This window comes from Musca autumnalis, unplaced genomic scaffold, assembly GCF_047663935.1.
Source record: "Musca autumnalis isolate F117 unplaced genomic scaffold, ASM4766393v1 scaffold_1, whole genome shotgun sequence".
NCBI lineage: Eukaryota > Metazoa > Arthropoda > Insecta > Diptera > Muscidae > Musca > Musca autumnalis.
In genome coordinates, this window is record NW_027411644.1 from 270,547,907 (window position 1) to 270,569,404 (window position 21,498).

Consider the following 21,498-nt stretch of genomic DNA (forward strand, 5'->3'; position numbering starts at 1 on the left):
AAATAGTATCAGTCGGCTTTGCCGACAGGGATATACCTTCAGCCTGTGAATATTGAAACAATTTTTTTCCCAAAAAACGTACGCATTTAGGTGGTTTTAAAAAATTTGGGCGTATGAACCGATAAAAATGTTGATTAGGATTAAAGATCAAAAGATTTACGGAGGAGATATTTAAAGGAATGGATTGGCCATTAAGGAAGTGTGTCTCCAGCCACTTCATATGGTGCCATAGTGGATTTTTACACCCTTCGGGCTGTTTGCGCAAGAAGTATGGACTTGTCCCTGAAAAACTTTTACCATCGTAATTGAGGCAGCGAATGCAAGTTGCTTCAACAAAAATCAAAGTGATTGGATAGCAGGTCTTAAAGTAAACTTATCCGAAATTCTGTGTGGGAGTGGATGAGTGGACAAATATAGTCCATATTTTATTTTGGTAGATATATTAGGATGTGTTAAGTATGGATCAGTTCGGCCACACCCTTCAAGATTTACCGCACGAAACATTTTTCCGAACATTTTTGAACTTTTGTGGGGGAGGTACCTGAAGGAGTAGACCGATATGGCTTATCTTCGAACAAAATATTACTAAGGCGAAATTTTGGACCGAATCGGCAGATCCGTTCTAGAGTTATCTTGCGCTCCACCTCACACGGTGTCATAGGGGTTTCTTGCAACTTTCAGGCTATTTTCTCAGGAAGTATGGACTTGCCCCTGATGAAACTTTTACCGTCGTGTAGGGGGCGGTGATTACAAGTTGCTAAAACAAACATCAAAGCGATTCGAACTTATCCGAAATTTTGTGTGGGAGGTACCTGCAGGAGTGGACCATATTGAAACTACATCTAAGTCTGGTAGACATTTCAGACATAGACCAAATCGGTTACTCCCTTCAAGAGTTATCGTACGTACAAATTTTCCGAACATTTTCGAACTTTTGTGGGGGAGGTACCGGAAGGAGTGGACCGATATAACCCATCTTCGAACTTAAACTAAGTTCGGACAAAATATTACGAAAGCCAAATTGTGGACCGAATCGGTTGATCCGTTCGAGAGTTATCATGCGCTCCAGCCAGACAGACAGACAGACGGACGGACATTGCTCAATCGACTCCAAATTGTCTGAAACACATTTCGTCCAAACATACTTGGAGTCCAAAACCATTATTTCGATGAGGCACATTTTGCCCGTATGAGTGTGTTTATACCCTCGTTAGCATAAATGCTGAGGGTATAAAAACTCGTTTTTATACCCTACAATACATTGTAAGGGGTATTATGTCTTTGTGCATTTGTATGTAACATACAAAAGGAAACGAAATAGATCCATAGTTCCTTTTGGGGATATACATATAATCACTTTCTAAGTCGATTTATGAATGGTCGTCCGTCTGTCCATGTATTTTTGTTCGCAACGTACAGGTCGCATTTTTTTGTCCGATTCATCTGAAAATTTGGTAATATAATTTTTTACGCTATTGTTTTTGGTGAAAATGAGTTCAGATTTGGATACAGCTCCCATATATATTTTCGGTCGATTTGACGTATTTTCTACATATGTACGTCCGATTTTGATGAAATTTGGAATGTGTGATTGAATTCGGTCTAAAAACAAATGTGCCAAATTGTATCGAAATCGGTTTAGATTTGGATATAGCTCCCATATATATTTTCGGCCGATTTGATGTATTTGCTGCACCAAACACGCTATATATGTCCGATTTTGATGAAATTTGGAATGTGTGACTGAATTCGGTCTAGAAATAAGTGTGCCAATTATATCGAAATCGGTTCAGATTTGGATATAGCTCCCATATATATTTTCGCCCGATCTTTCCAGAGATATATAAAACAAAAGGAAAGGAAACGGGAAGGAAAACAAGTAAAAACAGCGTTAAGTTCGGCCCGGCCGAACTTGTTATACCCTCCACCACGAATTGTATTGAAGTAAAATGGAACAATTAGTTTTCTTTGGTTTATGAATAAGACTAAATACAAAATTTCAGCAATTTCGGTAAAACGATGTGGCTAACCTTCAAAATACCAAATTTCTGGTGGAAAAAAGACTAAATACCAAATTTCCGATATTTCGGTAAGATAATGTGCCTAAAACCTTCAAAATACCGAAAATCAAGAGGTACGCTTCTATGGGGCATATAGGAAGATGTGGACCTATACTGATAATCCTCTTCTGGAATATTTTATAACCCCATTGACGTACCAACCATCAGAATTACGAAAATCGGGAGGAACCGTTCTATGGGGGCTATATGGAAACTTGTACCTATACCGACGAATTTCAATTGGAAAGGTGCTTACCTCCAATGTAGACCAAATATCAGCCATTTCGGAGGGTTGTTGGGACCACAAATTTCAAAATATAGCTCATGAAGAGAGTAACCTAATTGGCCATAACTTTGGGCATAGTAATATTTCTAAGAGACATATATCAAGTTCGAATACGGACTATATCGGCCCACTCCTTCGAGTACCTTCCACACAACATTTCTGAAAAGTGCAGTTTAAGACCTCCTCTCGAATCGTTCGTATTTTATATACATATACGTTTTTTTCAGGGGCAAGTCCTTACTTCCTGAGAAAATGGCCCGAAAGCTGTATAAACCCGCTATAGCACCATGTGTAGTGGGATGGGGGACACGACAACTCTCCAACGGAAACGGAACGGAAATTTGACAGTCGTAACATTTGGCGGAAAATAAAAACACGTTCTGAGATAGGTCATATCAGTCCACTCCTTCGGGTACCTCCCCCACAAAAGTTCAAAATTTTCTTGTCAAATGGTGCGTACGATTACTCTCGGAGGAGTAAAATACAACTAAGGCCAGCATGTGTAGTGGCTGGTGCGCAAGAAAACTCTAAAACCGAATACTGCGTTGGTCCACACTTTGCATATCGTAATATATCTTCGAATATTATATGAAATTCGAAGGTGGTGGTTATAGGTTCACTCCATCGGGTACCTCCCCACAAAAGTTCGAAAATATTCGCTAAAATAGCATGCGCGATAGATATCTCATAAACGGAGCAACCGATTTGTTTCAAACATTGGATTTCGAAATATTCAGCCCGATCATGAACGTAAGCTCCCCGTGAGTTTTGTCTCCCTGTCGTTGCAACTTAAAGCAGAAAGTGAGAAAATTCACGGGGAGTTGATATTCCTGATAGGACTGATTTTGTCCAAAATTAGGATATGTTCAAAATTGGACCACTCTTCGAAAACAAAAATTTCAACATTCAAATGTGCATATGGTTTAGGGTCTGTTCGAGAATCCTTTGGAAAATTTTACGGAAGGTACTCCTAGTGGCCCAGTTTACAGTGATATGTTTTTCGAAAGCAAGTATGTACATGTTTCCTGATATATTGATCCAAAAGTTTTAAATTATATTATGACCAACTACAATGACAGGTGGAATACTCCCAAAATAAGGCCCAGAGGAATACTCCCAAAATAAGGCCCACTTCCAAAATTGACTATGTCAACCCATCCCTTTAGGTCAAACCCGTTCGTTGGTATTGATATGGTTACGAAGTTTTTCGGCAAATCACACACACGCGACCCGAACGCAAAGTAAGAGAGCAAATGTTTTGATTTTTTTACTTCAGTCTTGTACTGAATGTCATGCAAGCAGGTTGATGCCGCTTTATTTGTTTTTTTTGGGTACACTGAAAAGATTTTATATTTATATATTTTATAATTTATTATATTTAAGTTAAGACCCTAATGTAAAAATATAAAAAAGAACGAAATCGCTATCATTATTTAACTTTTAGCAATCGCAGTTTTAATAAAAGAAACTGAAGTGGATACATTTGACTGTGATTCACTGTATATTATTTTTAATTTATTCATACAAAGCGAACGCGCCAACAATATATTTTTTCTATTTGAAAATTTTGCCTTTTTAGGCGAAGATCATTTTTAGTATTAATTTTTTTAATTTATTAATCGAGCTTTTTTATGATCTATAATGCAAATGAAAAAGGAAAGCCGACGATTCGAACCCACACACCCACCACTATGTTTGGCTCTGAACGCTAACACGCCGTGACAACTTTTTTCCTGTGTTTTTCATTTCGTACTCAATATGAAAATCATCACCCTGTTCTGTTCTGTCAGTGTAATTTTACCCACACATAAACAATTTATGCGCTCGCTCTTCTTGGTCGGCTATGCTTTAGGTGCATATCCCGCAAAACTTTTGAACTTTAATCCAAATCCATATATGGTAAAAACCAAAAATGTTTTACAATCGATAAATCCGAGTTTCACCCTTTCAGAATTCGCGAACTGTTAACATATTCGATATAGTATAACTAAAATTCTTTAAAATAAAGTATTTTAGGAGGGATCCCATAATGTCGGCCATTAAAATTAATATTCGTGGAAGCTGTGTTGGCAGCAATGTAGAAAAATGGGTTCAAACCAACAAGTTATGCTCCCTTCCGATTTCTGACTTAACCTTACATTTTATAGACCTATGCCCAAAGAAAGACACAAAGAACACTTCATGGACAACATGGCACTAGTGTATGATTTTTTGATATATCCACTGCATCCATCTAAAATGTATGCTGACTTTTTGAAGCCGGAATTTCGGATTTTTTTTTAATTTTTTCAATAATCCGGACGCGCAACAATATAATATTCAAAACTCGTAGTAGGATTATAGAGCTCGTGATTTTACGTCGTTTAATGTATATCTCATGACTGTGCTCCTTACAGTATCCTAGTAATTGGAGTCTAAAGCCCAAAATTTGATGCGTGAATTTTCCTAAAAAACATATTTTTTGGGTTTAAAATTTACAAGTGTCATTCCATTTCCTTTGAACCCAGCGTGAATTTATTTTTTTTCCGTGATTCCGCGATTGAATTCATCCACTAAAACCGCTGATGTAGATACCTTGGAAATAGGAAAATCAGCAAAAATATATTTTGACAAATCCGCGTACTAAATCGCGATTTTCTTTAAAAAATTTTACATAAATGGAAAAACGCGTGTCATAAATTACAGAGATACGCAAGTAATATGGGTCTTTTACGCATAATAGAATGTGGAGGCACATTGCGCTAATTTTTACCCACTTTAAGGTTTTTGGCATTGTGAGAAGCAAATGACAGCACACAATGGCAGCTGAGTGAAACATCGAAATATGCATAGATATTGAAAGAGATTGATTCGCTGTATCCAAAATCGGATGCGCATCTACGGACTTAAACTAATTCGCGAATAACAGGCTTTTTAATTTTCATATTGTTTGAATGATTGTAATTTCAATATTACACTTAATTTTCTATCCTTATAAGTTATCACATTAAGCAGTTAAGCTTTCGCGATGGTAAACCATATTTCTTGATGAAGTTTTAGCGGTATACATTAATTGTATTGTATGGGATTTTAGTTGGAGAACTCCCAAATATTTTTTTCTAATTTTTCGAATCAAACCAAAAAATATATTTGCAACAATATTTTCCAACAATGAGTTGTTTCTCTTTTGTTGTTGTTATAATATGCAATTTATAAAGCCAATTTTTATAATTTTGGTTTCATATTTTTTACGCCTTGTCTAGATTCTGTACTTTTTAATTTATTTTTAGAGGTTTATACGGACTCTGAGGTAATTTTGATTTGCTCCCAGTTTTTTTTTTTAATTTTTTTGATATTCCGCGAAAATAAAAACAAATTTTAGAAATTTTGGTACATCTACGGGTGAATATCATATCGTGTTACTGATATATGCATACATTTTCTCAATACAACAAATAAGAAATTTTAAAACATTTTTTCTTTATAAGAGACTAAAAACCGCTATAACTTTTACGCGCATCGGCCAACTTTGTGAACGCGAACAGATATAACAACAAGTAAAAAAGTATCAGTCGGCTTTGCCGACAGAGATATACCCTCAGCCTGAATATATTGAAACTTTTTTCCCAAAAAACGTATGTATTTAGGGGGTTTTAAAAATTTTGGGCGTTTGAACCGACAAAAATGTTGATTATGATTAAAGATCAAACGTTTTGCGGAGGAGATACAAAAAGGAATGGATCGACATTGACCATTATGGAAGTGGATCTCCAGCCACTACATATGGTGCCATAGGGGGTTTTTACACCCTTCGGGCTGTTTGCTCAAGAAGTATGGACTTGCCCCTGAAACAACTTTTACCATCGCAATTGAGGCATCGAGGCAAGTTGCTTCAACAAAAATCAAAGTGATTCGAAAGCAGGTCTTAAAGTGAACATGTATCCGAAATTTTGTGTGGGAGGTACCGGATGGAGTGGACAAATATAGTCCATATTTGAACCTGATCTATATCTGGTAGATATATTAGGATGTGTAAAGTATGGTCCAATTCGGCCACTCTCTTCAAGAGTTATCGTACGCACAATTTTTCCGAACATTTTTGAACTTTTGTGGGGGAGGTACCAGAAGGAGTGGACCGATATGGCTTATCTTCGAACTTAAACTATGTTTGGACAAAATATTACTAAGGCCAAACTTTGGACGGAATCGGCAGACCTGTTCGAGAGTTATTTTGCCCTCCAACCTCCTCACACGGTGTCATAGGGGTTTTTTGCAACTTTCAGGCTATTTTCTCAGGAAGTATGGACTTGCCCCTGATGAAACTTATACCGTCGTATGGAGGGCAGTGAATACAAGTAGCTAAAGCAAAAATCAAAGCGATTCGAGAGATGGTCCTAAACTGAACTTTTCCAAATTTTTGTGTGGGAGGTACCCGACGGAGTGGACCGATTGAGTCCATATAAAAACCTGATCTAAGTCTGGTACACGCTCCACGATGGGCAAAGTATGGACCAAATCGGTTAGTCCCTTCAAGAGTTATCGTGCGCACAAATTTTCCGAACATTTCCGAACTTTTGTGGGGGAGGTACCGGAAGGAGTGGACCGATATAGCTCATCTTCGAACTTAAACTAAGTTTGGGCAAAATATTACGAAAGCCAAAATTTGAACCGAATCGGTTCATCCGTTCGAGAGTTATCGTGCGCTCCAGCCAGCCAGACAGACAGACAGACAGACGGACGGACATTGCTCAATCGACTCAAAATTGTCTGAAACACATTTCGTCCAAACATACTTGGGGTCTAAAACCATTATTTCGATGAGGCACATTTTGCCCGTATGAAAGTGTATATACCCTTCATAGCCTAAAGGCTGAGGGTATAAAAATCGTAGTTGTGCTCGCAAAAAAAAATTTTTATTTTTTTTTTTCAAATGGAATTGTAAAGGAAATTTGGTTTTTACCATATACCCTCGTTAGCATTAATGCTGAGGGTATAAAAATATTAATTTTACGAATCCCATTTACAAATAGGACTTAACATTTTTGTAATTAGACTTCTTTGGGGGTACAAAACTTTTCACCTAGAATTTGTCGGTATGGGTCAACGCCTTCATATAGCCCCTACAACATTTTAGTTAGTTCCATTTTGGTAGGGTTTGCGGTAGAGCCAATAATGAAGGCCCAATAAAGACCAAAAATGTAGATAAAAACTTTAAGATATGCAGGCTATACCAAAACGAGGACCTACATATGGGGTAGAAATGTTTTTTTAGACCCTCGAAATCCCGAATTACAACAAAGCGTCACTATATGGTGGCTATACCAAAACGTGGACCAATACCCATTTTCTGTACCGAAAGTAAAAACTTGTTATACCCTCCACCACAAAATATTCTGAACTAAAATGAAATAAATATATTTCTTTCCTGTCCACAATTTCAATGATAACCTAATTGCCTACATTAGGTCAACAATCCATCCAAAAATGTTTGCAATCTATGGAGAACCAATTTTTGGTGGAGAAGTTTTGTGGCCACTGGGAAGCTCAAATTTCAAATTGTTACTGTTATATGTGGGATATACCAAAAAATGGACCTATGCTGAGAATTTATCGTGGGGACGTTTTGTAACCACTAACGTAGTATGCGGTTAGCCCACATAGATCTCTGTTGCCAATTTTTGGTGGAGAAGTTTTGCGACCACTGCGAATCTCAAATGTCAAATTATCGCTGGTTTGGTTAAAAATTCTAGTTCATACTCTCGGAATACTAAAAATCCCGAGGGGCTACACCAAAATATTGACCTATGTAAACTATTTTTGAAGGAGAAGTATCGTGTCTGCAGGGAACATCAAATGACAAACAACAGGTAGTTCGGTAAAAAATATCGCTGAAATCCTCAAAATACCTGAAATCGGGAGGTAAAGTTATATGGGTGATATACGAAAAAAATTACCTATGTTGAAAAATTTTGATGGAGAAGGGACCATAGCACATAGGTTTCAATCAGGATATTTTTGGCCAAAACCCTATTTTTGAAATTGCGAAATTTTAATTTTTTTTTTTTTTTTTTTTTGCACTGAATAATAAAAAACACATCAAGTCATCTGAAAATAATTAGTTTTTGTAAATAATGTTAGTATTCGTTGATTGGTGCAGTACCAAAGTTAACACATTCTTATGTAAAAACAAAACAGACTTTGTGCTGTAAAATATACAATTTTTGATGTATTGCGTCGCTGCATAAATATACAGAAGTGAGACCAAAGTTATTATAAATCGGGAAGCTGTTAATGAGTACTTTTATAATATTTACAAAAAGAACGATGAAATTTGTAAAATTACCGTAATAAAATCAATGTTTTTATATACATTAAAAATAATATTTTACAAATATTTTTTAAATATCTTTAAACTTTTAAAAAATGTCCAAATATGTCCACCTCCAAATCGAATTTGGAAGATAGCAGGGGGTCTGTACTAATAACTTCAGAAGTCAAATCGTGCTCAAATTTGCCACAGTTAAAATAAAGTGGATTTTTCTATTTTAAGATGGCAGAATTTTTTGTAAATACCTGTTGTGACTGTACGTAGTATCCAATTTAAATAGAACGGTAATGCCCACATCTATCAACCGATTTTGCTTAAAATTCATATTTTAGGGTTTCAGAGTGTAGAAAACAAGTATGTATAATTTTTTTGAAAATAGGTCAATTTTTTGTCATAGCCCCCACATAAAAGTACCGTCCGATTTTAGATATTTTGTGGATTTTAGCGAAACTTTACGACCGATTCGGCTGAAATTTGTTATTTTGACCTCTTGGAAGATATGAATCCTTCGTACCAAAAATTATTAACATAGGTCTATATTTTGGTTTAGTCCCCACACAACGGGACCACCCTGTTCAACAAATTTTGGCAGTATTTGGTCATTTTGGTCGATAAAACGTAAGAATTGCTGTTTGTACACATTTATTATAAATAATAATTAATTTTAATACAAAATGGAAATAGTTTTGGCCAGAAAATTTGGATTTGGGACCATTGTGCATAGGAACCTTGAATGTCAAGTTTCAGGTAGTCCGACCAAAAGATGTAGCTAAAATGCTCAAAGTACCGAAAATCGAGGAACGGTCATATGTGGGAGCTATTCCAAAACATGGACCTATTTAGACAATTTTGGGGGAAAATTGTTGTGATGAAAGTGAACCACTAAAGGCAATTTACAACTAGTTTGCGTACAAATTGTGGCTAAAATCCTCAAAATACCGAGTTTTCGTTATATGGGGGCTATACCAAAACATGGACCTATGTTGACAATTTTAGGGAAAAAATTTGTATGTCCACTGGGAATCTGAAAAGTCAAATCAATTCAGGTGGTTCGGTAAGAAATTTATTAAGATTATCAAAAATATGGAAAATTGGAAATAATTAATAAGAAAGTCCCCTACAATTCTCAGGGGGTAGAGTATTAGCTTAATTCAATAGCAACACCCCAAAAGATAAACAAAACAACAAAACAATGTCGCTCTCCTACATTGACTTCCATAAGTTCTACTTAACAAAATATGCAACAAACCCAAAGAAGCCCCTCCACACCGAAAGCAACAGAAGAAAAAAAAAACATTTTTCTTCATACCTACTAACAACTTGATATATATCTCTGCCCTTTCCCCAAATTCATATTTTCCTCCCCGCCCCCTACTTTTAATACTTGTACCTGTGACTAAAACTATAACTAACAGAAATAGTTTTTCAGAACTAATATATTACCATAACTAAGTATTGGGCGAACAGAAATTTCAACTAGGTTCTAGTAACTATCATAAAACTATCACAAAATCGGATTCTTCTTTAAATGGCACGCCACGAGTGACACACACGTTGCTTTCAAGTGTGTGCGTAGTATCCACATGTGTTCACTTGGGGGAGGGGGGAAGGGGAATCTCCACGTTTGTTTACTGCAAATGTTATTATTTTCTTCTTCCTTTATCCGTGGACTTTTATATTTTCCATCCCCATAACGTGCACATGTGTGGGGTATTTTTATGGTATCTATCTGGCCAGTTGAAAGAGAAAGTATTGTGCGCGCGTCCTTATATGGGATAGAAAACTCACTCCCATTTTATTGTGGATACAATCACACAAACCCAAAATCATTTTTGTACAGGCAAGGAGTTAAGGAAAGCAGGCGTATTTGCAAAGGAGAACTATGAATATTTTCTTATAGTTTATTTTGTCCTCTTCATGTCCTTTCTCCAAGTATTCTGTAAAAAATTTTTGTTCTATTCTCAAGGCATTTGTGGTTTTCTATAAGAAAACCTTGTTGTCTTCTATAAGAAAACCTTGTTGTCTTCTATAAGAAGACCTTGTGGTCTTCTATAAGAAGACCTTGTGGTCTTCTATAAGAAGACCTTGTGGTCTTCTATAAGAAGACCTTGTGGTCTTCTATAAGAAGACCTTGTGGTCTTCTATAAGAAGACCTTGTGGTCTTCTATAAGAAGACCTTGTGGTCTTCTATACGAAGCCTTTGTGGTCTTCAATAAGAAGACCTGGTGGTATTCTATAAGAAGAACTTGTGGTCTACTATGAGAAGACCTCGTGGTCTATAAGAAGACCTTGTGGTCGTCTATAAGAAGACTTTGAGGTCTTCTATAAGAAGACCTTGTGGTCTTCTATAAGAAGACCTTGTGGTCTTCTATAAGAAGACCTTGTGGTCTTCTATAAGAAGACCTTGTGGTCTTCTATAAGAAGACCTTGTGGTCTTCTATAAGAAGACCTTGTGGTCTTCTATAAGAAGACCTTGTGGTCTTCTATAAGAAGACCTTGTGGTCTTCTATAAGAAGACCTTGTGGTCTTCTATAAGAAGGCCTTGTGTTCTTCTATAAGAAGACTTTGTGGTCTTCTACAAGAAGACCTTTTGGTCTTCTATAAGAAGAACTTGTGGTCTTCTACAAGAAGACCTTGTGGTCTTCCATAAGAAAACCTTGTAGTCTTCTATAAGAAGACCTTGTGGTCTACTATAAGACGACCATGTGGTATTCTATAAGAAGACCTTGTTGTATTCTATAAGAAGACCTACTGGTATTCCATAAGAAGACCTTGTGGTCTTCCAAAAGAAGACCTTGTGGTCTTCTATAAGAAGAACTTGTGGTCTTCTATAAGACCTTGTGGTTTTCTATAAGAAGACCTTGTGGTCTTCTATAAGAAGACCTTTTGGTATTCTATAAGAAGACCTTGTTGTCTTCTATAAAAGGACCTTGTGGTCTTCTATAAGAAGACCTTGTGGTCTTCTAAAAGAAGACCTTGTGGTCTTCTATAAGAAGACCTTGTGGTCTTCTAAAAGAAGACCTTGTGGTCTTCTATTAGAAGACCTTGTGGTCTTCTATTAGAAGACCTTGTGGTCTTCTATAAGAAGACCTTGTGGTCTTCTATAAGAAGACCTTGTGGTCTTCTAAAAGAAGACCTTGTGGTCTTCTATAAGAAGACCTCTTCTATAAGAAGACCTTGTGGTCTTCTATAAGAAGACCTCTTCTATAAGAAGACCTTGTGGTCTTCTATAAGAAGACCTTGTGGTCTTCTATAAGAAGACCTTGTGGTCTTCTAAAAGAAGACCTTGTGGTCTTCTATAAGAAGACCTTGTGGTCTTCTATAAAAGGACCTTGTGGTCTTCTATAAGAAGACCTTGTGGTCTTCTATAAGAAGACCTTGTGGTCTTCTATAAGAAGACCTTGTGGTCTTCTATAAGAAGACCTTGTGGTCTTCTATAAAAGGACCTTGTGGTCTTCTATAAGAAGACCTTGTGGTCTTCTATAAGAAGACCTTGTGGTCTTCTATAAGAAGACCTTGTGGTCTTCTATAAGCAGACCATGTGGTCCTCTAAAAGAAGACCTTGTGGTCTTCTATAAGAAGACCTTGTGGTCTTCTATAGGAAGACCTTGTGGTCTTCTATAAGAAGACTTTGTGGTCTTCTACAAGAAGACCTTTTGGTCTTCTATAAGAAGAACTTGTGGTCTTCTACAAGAAGACCTTGTGGTCTTCTGTAAGAAGACCTTGTGGTCTTCCATAAGAAAACCTTGTAGTCTTCTATAAGAAGACCTTGTGGTCTACTATAAGAAGACCTTGTGGTATTCTATAAGAAGACCTTGTTGTATTCTATAAGAAGACCTACTGGTATTCCATAAGAAGACCTTGTGGACTTCCAAAAGAAGACCTTGTGGTCTTCTATAAGAAGAACTTGTGGTCTTCTATAAGACCTTGTGGTCTTCTGGAAGAAGACCTTGTGGTTTTCTATAAGAAGACCTTGTGGTCTTCTATAAGAAGACCTTTTGGTATTCTATAAGAAGACCTTGTGGTCTTCTGTAAGAAGACCTTGTTGTCTTCTATAAAAGGACCTTGTGGTCGTCTATAAGAAGACCTCGTGGTCTTCCAAAAGAAGACCTTGTGGCCTTCCAAAAGAAGACCTTGTGGCCTTCTAAACGAAGACCTTGTATTCTATAACAAGAACTTGCGGTCTTCTTTAAGAAGAACTTGTTGTCTTCTATAAGAAGAACTTGTGGTCTTCTATAAGAAGACCTTGTGGTCTTCTATATAAAGACCGTGTGGTCTTTATATGAGAAGACCTTGTGATCCTATATATGAAGACCTTGTGGTCTCTTATATGAAGACCTTGTGGTCTCTTATATGAAAACCTTGTGGACATCTATAAGAAGGCCTTGTGGACTTCTATAAGAAGACCTGTGGTCTTCTATAAGAAGAACTTATGGTCTTCTATAAGAGGAACTTATGGACTTCTATAAGAAGACCTTGCGGTCTTCTATAAGAAGACCTTGTGGTCTTCTATAAGAAGACCTTGTGGTCTTCTATAAGAAGACTTTGTGGTCTTCTATAAGAAGACCTTGTGGTCTTCTATAAGAAGACTTTGTGTTCTTCTATAAGAAGGCCTTGTGGTCTTCTATAAGAAGGCCTTGTGGTCTTCTATAAGAAGACCTTGTGGTCTTCTATAAAAAGACCTTGTGGTCTTCTATAAAAAGACCTTGTGGTCTTCTATAAAAAGACTTTGTGGTCTTCTATAAGAAGACCTTGTGGTCCTCTATAAGAAGACCTTGTGTTCTTCTATAAGAAGACCTTGTGTTCTTCTATAAGAAGACCTTGTGGACTTCCATAAGAATAATTTGCGGTATTCAGTAAGAAGACCTGTGGTCTTCTATAAAAAGAACTTGAGGTCTTCTATAAAAATAACTTGTGGTCTTCTATAAGAGGAACATGTGGTCTTCTGTAAAAAGATCATGTGGTCGTCTATAAGAAGATTTATGGTGTTGTATATGAAGAGCTTGTTGTATTCAATAAAAAAAGGACTTGAAGTCTTCTATAAGAATACCTTTTGGTCTTCTATATGAAGGATTTGTGGTATTTTATAAGAAGACATTAGAATATTGCAGAATTCCCCATTTTAGGAAGGCTTTTTAGCGTTGCATAAAGGACAACACCATATCTCCTCCATATAGAAAGCCTCTCCTATCTTCCTTTGATTTTTTTCCATTCCCATCTGTTTGATTTCCTTTCATAATAGAATTCATAGTCTCAAATATCTTTCAACAAATAAATATTTTTAATGGGCTCTTAACTTTTAATTTTTCTACCAATTTAAGAAAACATCCGGTCTTTTTCTTACTTCGTCCCTAGAATGAATGGTAAATCTGAATACCCTAACAAGGTGGTTATAAAAAACCACGTACACAATGAGTCCATTAACATGTCCTCCCAACCATATTCCAATGAGGGTAACCACAAGGTATCTTTTTTTTTTTGGGCGGGGGGACACAAATACATTTTAAGTACCCAAACGAACAAAAAACTCGATACCACATGCCATCAGAATGGAACCCAAACAAAAAGGAAGTCCTTAAAAAATCATGCATATGCGCAAAAAATGAGGCACCCTCAGCAATTCAAATTTTCTTATGGTTTTTTCTTCTTCGAAGATCATCATAAGCAAATGAAAACAAAACAAAAAACAACAGGCTCATAAAAAGAGAAAACATTTCCGCGATAATATCAACATATGTATGCATGCATAAAAAAGTTAAACCACTACCACTCTGGAGAAATCCTTATGAAATACCAGAAAAAAATCCTAAACAAAAGAACAAAGAAACTAACCACAAAAAAAAACGAAATTAAAGAACAGATCCTTTCACTTTCGACAGCTTGTGCCACGAGCTCTTCTTTCACTTCTACTTTGGTCAGAGATACTCCTCCAACAATGCAACACACCACCGTCACACCATTCATTGATCAGATGTTGCACAAGACATTCATGGCATCATAGTTAGGGGTGCTTTTTTGTAGAGGGAACATAAGTAGAAACCATCAAACAGGCGCTCCCTTCTCATCGGCATAAAAAAATCAACTGACGTCCTCACATTTTCACTTTCATTCATTACGATTAAAGACAAAGGACAGACAGCCTTACAGATCGTTTGTCCATCACAAAAGATTAGAAACAGAAACCTGAAGAAAAAAAACAAATCATTGTCGACCCAAACGCCAACAACACTCATTTGAAAGTGAAACGGAAGAAAGGCGAGTTCGTCGCCTTATTTTTTATGGATATAATTTTTTATGCATCTTTTAATTGTATCGTGCCAGAGCGGATTATAAAAAAAACATTCATGAGCATTTCCATTTATTCCTAGCATGAATATGTGGTAGCACACAAAAAAATGTTGAAAGCTGTCATGCGTCATTTGGATCGTTTCAGCGATTTTGGGATTTTTTTTAATGTTTTTTTTTTTTTCAAATATAATTCAAACTGTGGGTGTTTTTCAAAAACTAGCACGAGCTAAAATAAGACATTTGGTGCAAAATTCGGTCATATTTTGGGTTGTTTACGTAGTGTATGAATTTTTAATAAGTCAACATATTGAGACAAAATATTGATCAAATGGATTGGGAAATGTGTTACAACAAATATATATTATAGCTGCCATGAAATAAAGCATGCATTTGGTCGGGGTCTCCAGCTTCACCCCAGTGAATGAAAGACATGCAACAATTTGGATAAAAGTTAATTTGTTCAACGACAGCTTTATTTGCGCTCATGCTCCCCAAAGATATATTTTACGAGCGCTTAGGAGAAACATATGACCGTAGCCCTGCTAATGACATTAAAATTATTCTACGCGATTTAATGTCAAAATTGGAAAGGGGAGTATCTTTGGTCCAACAGTCGGAAAAATTAGTCTCCACCGTGAAACGTCTGACAATGACATCAGGCTGATAGACTTCGCTGCGGTAAAAAAAAACATTGTAGTTATGGCAATATCACACCATATGTATGTTGTCACTTTGGGTATACTAAAAAAAATCATATGGTGTGATATAGCCATTAGCAGTACCAGATATAAGGATCTCGACATTCATAAGGGTACCTGGTTGTCTCCAGATTAAAGAACAAGAAATCAAATTGATAACGTTGTGATATATGCATGCTGCTCTTGAACCAACTTTAAATGGAAGGTGCCTTACACCTGAGAAGTTTTTGCGGATTCTAAAACTACAATGTTCATAGACGAGAAAAAACAAAAAAATCGCCGGAGCGCTTTTTAAATAAATGGTGATTGATTCAAGTTTACATTTTTAGGTTTTCATGATTTTGATTGGATACGGTAGTCCTGTCAAAAATGGGACTAAACAAGTAGAAAATTATCAGTCGGCTTTGCCGACAGAGATATACCCTCAGCCTGTGTGAATTGAAACGTCCATCTATTGACAATATCGAATCTACGGATTATGCATTTTGTAGCTCTTTTTTAAATTTGCCGACAAACAAGTAAAAAAGTATCAGTCGGCTTTGCCGACAGAGATATACCCTCAGCCTTTGCAAATTGAAACACTTTTTTTCACAAAAAACTTATGTATTTAGGGGGTTTCAAAATTTTGGTCTAGTATGAACCGACAAAAATGTTGATTAGGATTTAAGTTAAAAAATTTTGCTGAAAAGGTACTTAAAGGAATGGACCGACATAGACCATGGGTTGCCATACACGCAGAGAAAAAATATTTTTCGGTTTTGTTGGAACAAAAATATCTATTTTGGTTCCCAAAATGTGTTTGTTTTGTACAAACATTGTAATCCAAATCCAAAAATACCATATTTTGTTCCGAACATAGAAAACTAAAACAACTTTCGAATTTCCGCAATATTGTAAAAATCGTTAACAATACTGATTGTAGGAACAATCATAATCTACATTTTTTACAAAACATATTGTCAGCCCTGAAAACCAGATACTAAATTTTTTGATTTAAGTGTATATACTTCTCATATACACTTTCCACACAACTTTGATATAAATATCGGGTATAATATTACGAGCATTGATGAACGCAATACATGATTTGCTACTTTAGCTGCCAACAAAGACAAACAAAAAGCCGCAAGCAGCCACAACAACATAAGGAATAATTAAACACTATAACAAACATGAAAAGGAAAGAAGAATGAAATAAAGAAGAAGAATGAAACAAAACAGAAACAAATAAAAACAAAAATCTCATTGTTGGTATACATACACACAAAAACAAAGATAAAGGCAGCATGTCATACAAACACCACAACTCACCAAAATTGTTTTTTCAACACGGCATCGAATAGCGAGAGAAGAGAAAAAATTTTTCGAAGAAAAGAGAGAAATATTGTTCAGTTGACACAAACTATTTTTGGATTTAACAAAAACGATTGTTGGATTCACAATACTACATAAGGAATCCAACAATATGTTAACAATACATATTTTGCTCTTGGAGTATTGTTGGATCAAACATATTTTTTTCTCTGCGTGTAGGGGGTTTTTACACCCTTCGGGCTGTTTTCTCAAGAAGTATGGACTTGCTCCTGAAACAACTTTTACCATCGTAATTGAGGCAGCGAATGTAAGTTGCTTCAACAAGAATCAAAGTGATTCAACAGCAGGTCTTAAAGTGAACTTATCCAAAATTTTGTGTGGGAGGTACGGGATGGAGTGGACAAATATAGTCCATATTCGAACCTGATCTATATCTGGTAGATATTATGAGAATGTATGGACCAAATCGGTCACTCCCATCAAGAGTTATCGCGCACACAATTTTTCCGAATATTTTTGAACTTTTGTGGGGTAGGTACCTGAAGGAGTGGACCGATATGGCTTATCTACGAACTTAAACTAAGTTTGGAAACAATATTACGAAGGCCAAATTTTGGCCGGAACTGGCATTTCCGTTCGAGAATTATCTCGCGCTTCCACCCATAAACATGGTGTCATAGGGTTTGTTTTTCAACTTTCAGGCTATTTTTTCAGGAAGTATGGACTTGCCCCTGAGGAAACTTGTACCTTCGTATAGGGGGCAGTGAATACAAGATGGTACAACAAAAACCAAGACGATTCGAGAGCAGGTCCTAAACTGAACTTTTCCGAAATTTTGTGTGGGAGGTACCTGAATGAGTTGACATATATAGTCCATATTCAAGCCTGATCTATGTCTCGTGGAAACATTACGACGTGCAAAGTATGAACCAAATTTTCCAAATATTTTCGAACTTTTGTGGGAGAAGCACCTAAAGGAATGGACCGATATGGCCCATCTTCGAACATAAATTAAGTTCGGACAAAATATTACGATGGCCACATTTTAGACCGAATCGGGAGATCCGTTCGAGAGTTATCGTGCGCTTCAACCCCTACATTTGTGCCATAGGGGATTTTTACAACTTTCTGGCTATTTTCTCAGGAAGTATGCACTTGCTCCAGATAAAACTTGTACCTTCGTAATGGGGGCAGCGAATACAAGTTTCTAAAACAAACATCAAAACGGTAGGAGAGCAGGTCCTAAACTGAACTTTTCCGAAATTTTGTTTGGGAGGTCCCAGAAGGAGTGGGCCGATAGAGTTCATATTGGAACCTCATCCAAGTCTGGTAGAAAGTTCACATCAAAACGGTAGGAGAGCAGGTCCTAAACTGAACTTTTCCGAAATTTTGTTTGGGAGGTCCCAGAAGGAGTGGGCCGATAGAGTTCATATTGGAACCTCATCCAAGTCTGGTAGAAAGTTCACGATGTGCAAGGTATGGACCAAATCGGTTACTCGTTTCCTTACATTTTGGAACTTTTGTGGAGGAGGTACCTGAAGGAGTAGACCAGTATGGGCCATCTTCGAACTTAAACTAAGTTTGGACAAAATATTACGAAAGCCAAATTTTGGACAGAATCGGGAGATCCGCTCGAGAGTTATTTGCGCTCAAACTATTACATATGGTGTCATAGGGGTTTTTTTTGCACCTTTCAGGTTATTTTCTCAGGAAATATGGACTTCCTCCAGATGAAACTTGCATAGAGGGTGCTGAATATAAGTTGCTACAACCAAAATCAAAACGACTCGAGACCAGGCCCTAAACCGAACTTTTCCGAAATTTTGTGTGGGAGGTACCCGAAGGAGTGGACCTATTGAGACCATATTGGAACAAAGTATGAACCAAATCGGTCACTCCCTTCAAGAGTAATCGTGCGCACAAACTTTCCGAACATTTTCGAACTTTTGTAGGGGAGGTACCGGAAGGAGTGGACCGATGTAGCTCATCTTCGAACTTAAACTAAGTTTGGGCAAAGGCAAAGCCAGCAGGACAGACAGACAGACGGACGGACATGGCTAGATCGACTTCAAATTGTCTGAAACACATTTCGTCCAAACATACTTGGGGTCTAAAACCATTATTTCGATGAGGCACATTTTCATCGTATCAAAGTGTATATACCCTCTTTAGCCTAAAGGCTGAGGGTATAAAAATGTTGTAGCTATGACTAATACTAAAATGTGGTAGCTATGAAAATTCTCTACAAGATTCGCATTAATGGTATTTTCGTAGGTTTTACCATTTTTGAGATATAGAAGTTCAAATTGGGACAGTAAACTGACGGTATCGCCTCCTTATATTACAATGTTATGCACGGTGCACCTTAAGTAACTTTAAATGAAAACCGTTTAGTTCTTGCGGATTCTGAAACAGCAATGTTCATAGATGAGAAAAATCCAAAAGCAAGTAAAATCGCTGAAGGAATTTTTAAATAAATCGCGATCAGAGTCCACATTTTGAGGGTTTTTTAGGTTTTCATGATTTTGCTTGGAAACCGCAAGCCGAAATAGGAGTAAAGAAGATGTTGTAGCAGTGAAAATTATCTACAACATTTTTTTTAGTCCCATTTCGATGGGAATTGCGATTTCAGAGCAAAATTCTGAAAACTTAAAAATGTGAACGTTGTCCGCGATTTATTTAAAAATCACTTTAGCGATTTTTTTTTGTTGTTTTTGTTAAAAATTGATAGATTAATCATAATCATATTTTGTTATTTAATCATCAATATTTCGCAATTGCATTGAATTGCTTCATCATACGCAATCATTTATTATTAACACCGAGGTATACATCATATTGCAAAAACAACTAACATACCATGTTCGCAAAATATGTAAAAACGAACTTAAAAAATATTTACTTATAACTAGAGTAGAATCACCACCATCGTCATGTGAGGATTATTCTCATCTATGAACATTGTTGCTTCAGAATTCGCAAAAACTTCCCTGGGGTAAGCGGATTTCATTTAAAGCAAAATTGTGAAAACCTAAAAAACGCCAAAAAACGTCAACTTGAATCGCGATTTTTTTTTTATTTTTCTCATCTATGAACATTGTATATTAAGAGTCCGCAAAAATTTCCCGGATGTAAAAACCTTCCATTTAAAGTTGGTTCAAGATGTGAAGTAAAGACAGCAATAAACCGGCTGTAGAATAATGACGCAGCAGAATAATGCATCAGCTGCTTAGCACCATCTGGCAGGAAGAACGCGTACCTGACGATTGGAACCTGACATCCTGTGTCCCGTCCACAAGAAAGTAGATAAGACTGTATGCCCTAACTATAAGGGCATAAGTCTTCTCTCTATGGTCATACCAATGCGGCTTTAGACCTGGCAAATCCACCACTGACCACATATTTACTCTGCGGCAAATCCTGGATAAGACCCAAGAGATGCAGATCGACACCTACCACCTTTTTGTCGACTATAAAGTAGCCTTCGACAGCTCCCTACGTTCAAAGGTATTCCAAGCAAAGCTCATTCGGTTTTGTAAAATGACTTTAACTGATACCCAGTCTTCAATATAAGTAGGAAAGAGCCCAGACAAAAGGGGGAAATAGCAAAAATTCCCACAAAGCTGAATTTTGGTGGAGAGATAGGGTTTACCATTAGAATCAACGTCCTAAAAGTCCCCATCGGTCCCATGTGTGCAAAAAAAGTTATTCGGGATCAAAGGTCATTTTTGGAGGCATTATTCAGTTTTTTTTTTTCAGTTTTCTCAAAAACGGTGCGACTTTGAAAAAGCCCGCTAAAGTAAAAGTTTTAGATTTAACAATTGTCTACAAGAATGGTCTTTATGATTTTTAAAAAGTCTTACCATTTTCGAGATATTGCGATCTAAAAGTGAGAACACAGTCAGCTCTTAGCTTAATTTTCCTGCTTAGCTTATTTCTTCACTAGGCCGCTTATTTCTTGGCATCACACATCGAAGCGTAAAATTCATGGGCGCTAATTAATTATAATTATTTCAATATATCAAATAAAATTCAATTTTTTAATATGACTTCTTCGTAAATAATTATTACCGAACATAAAAATTACAGCCAAATTCTATTTATCAGATTGAACACGTGTTTATATCAAATTGAATGTCGAAACGAAATGTCAAAAATGAAGCCAGGCGAAGAATTCAAAAGTTTGTGGCCTGAAGCCTCGCTTCGTTGTGGTCTGTCCTATTGAAAACAGTACAATTTTACGTTTGCGCTTTGAAGCGAGGCAGAAAAAATAAGCAACAAAAATCAATTGTATTCTCGCCTTAAAGGTCAAATTAAAAATTTGGCGCGTAGGTACATTATGAGGCCAACCGGTTACAATAACCACACTATGTGTTAGGTATTTCCATAACCTTCAAACAATATTCACTTTGCAGCAATCGGTTCAGTATAACCGGGTCTTACACGGGTTTTAAATCTGGCCCTTCGGGTCGAATAACCGGCGAACCGGATCCGCCGCCCATGAAAATTATATTTTTCCATAATCAGCGCAACAAACCCTACCTT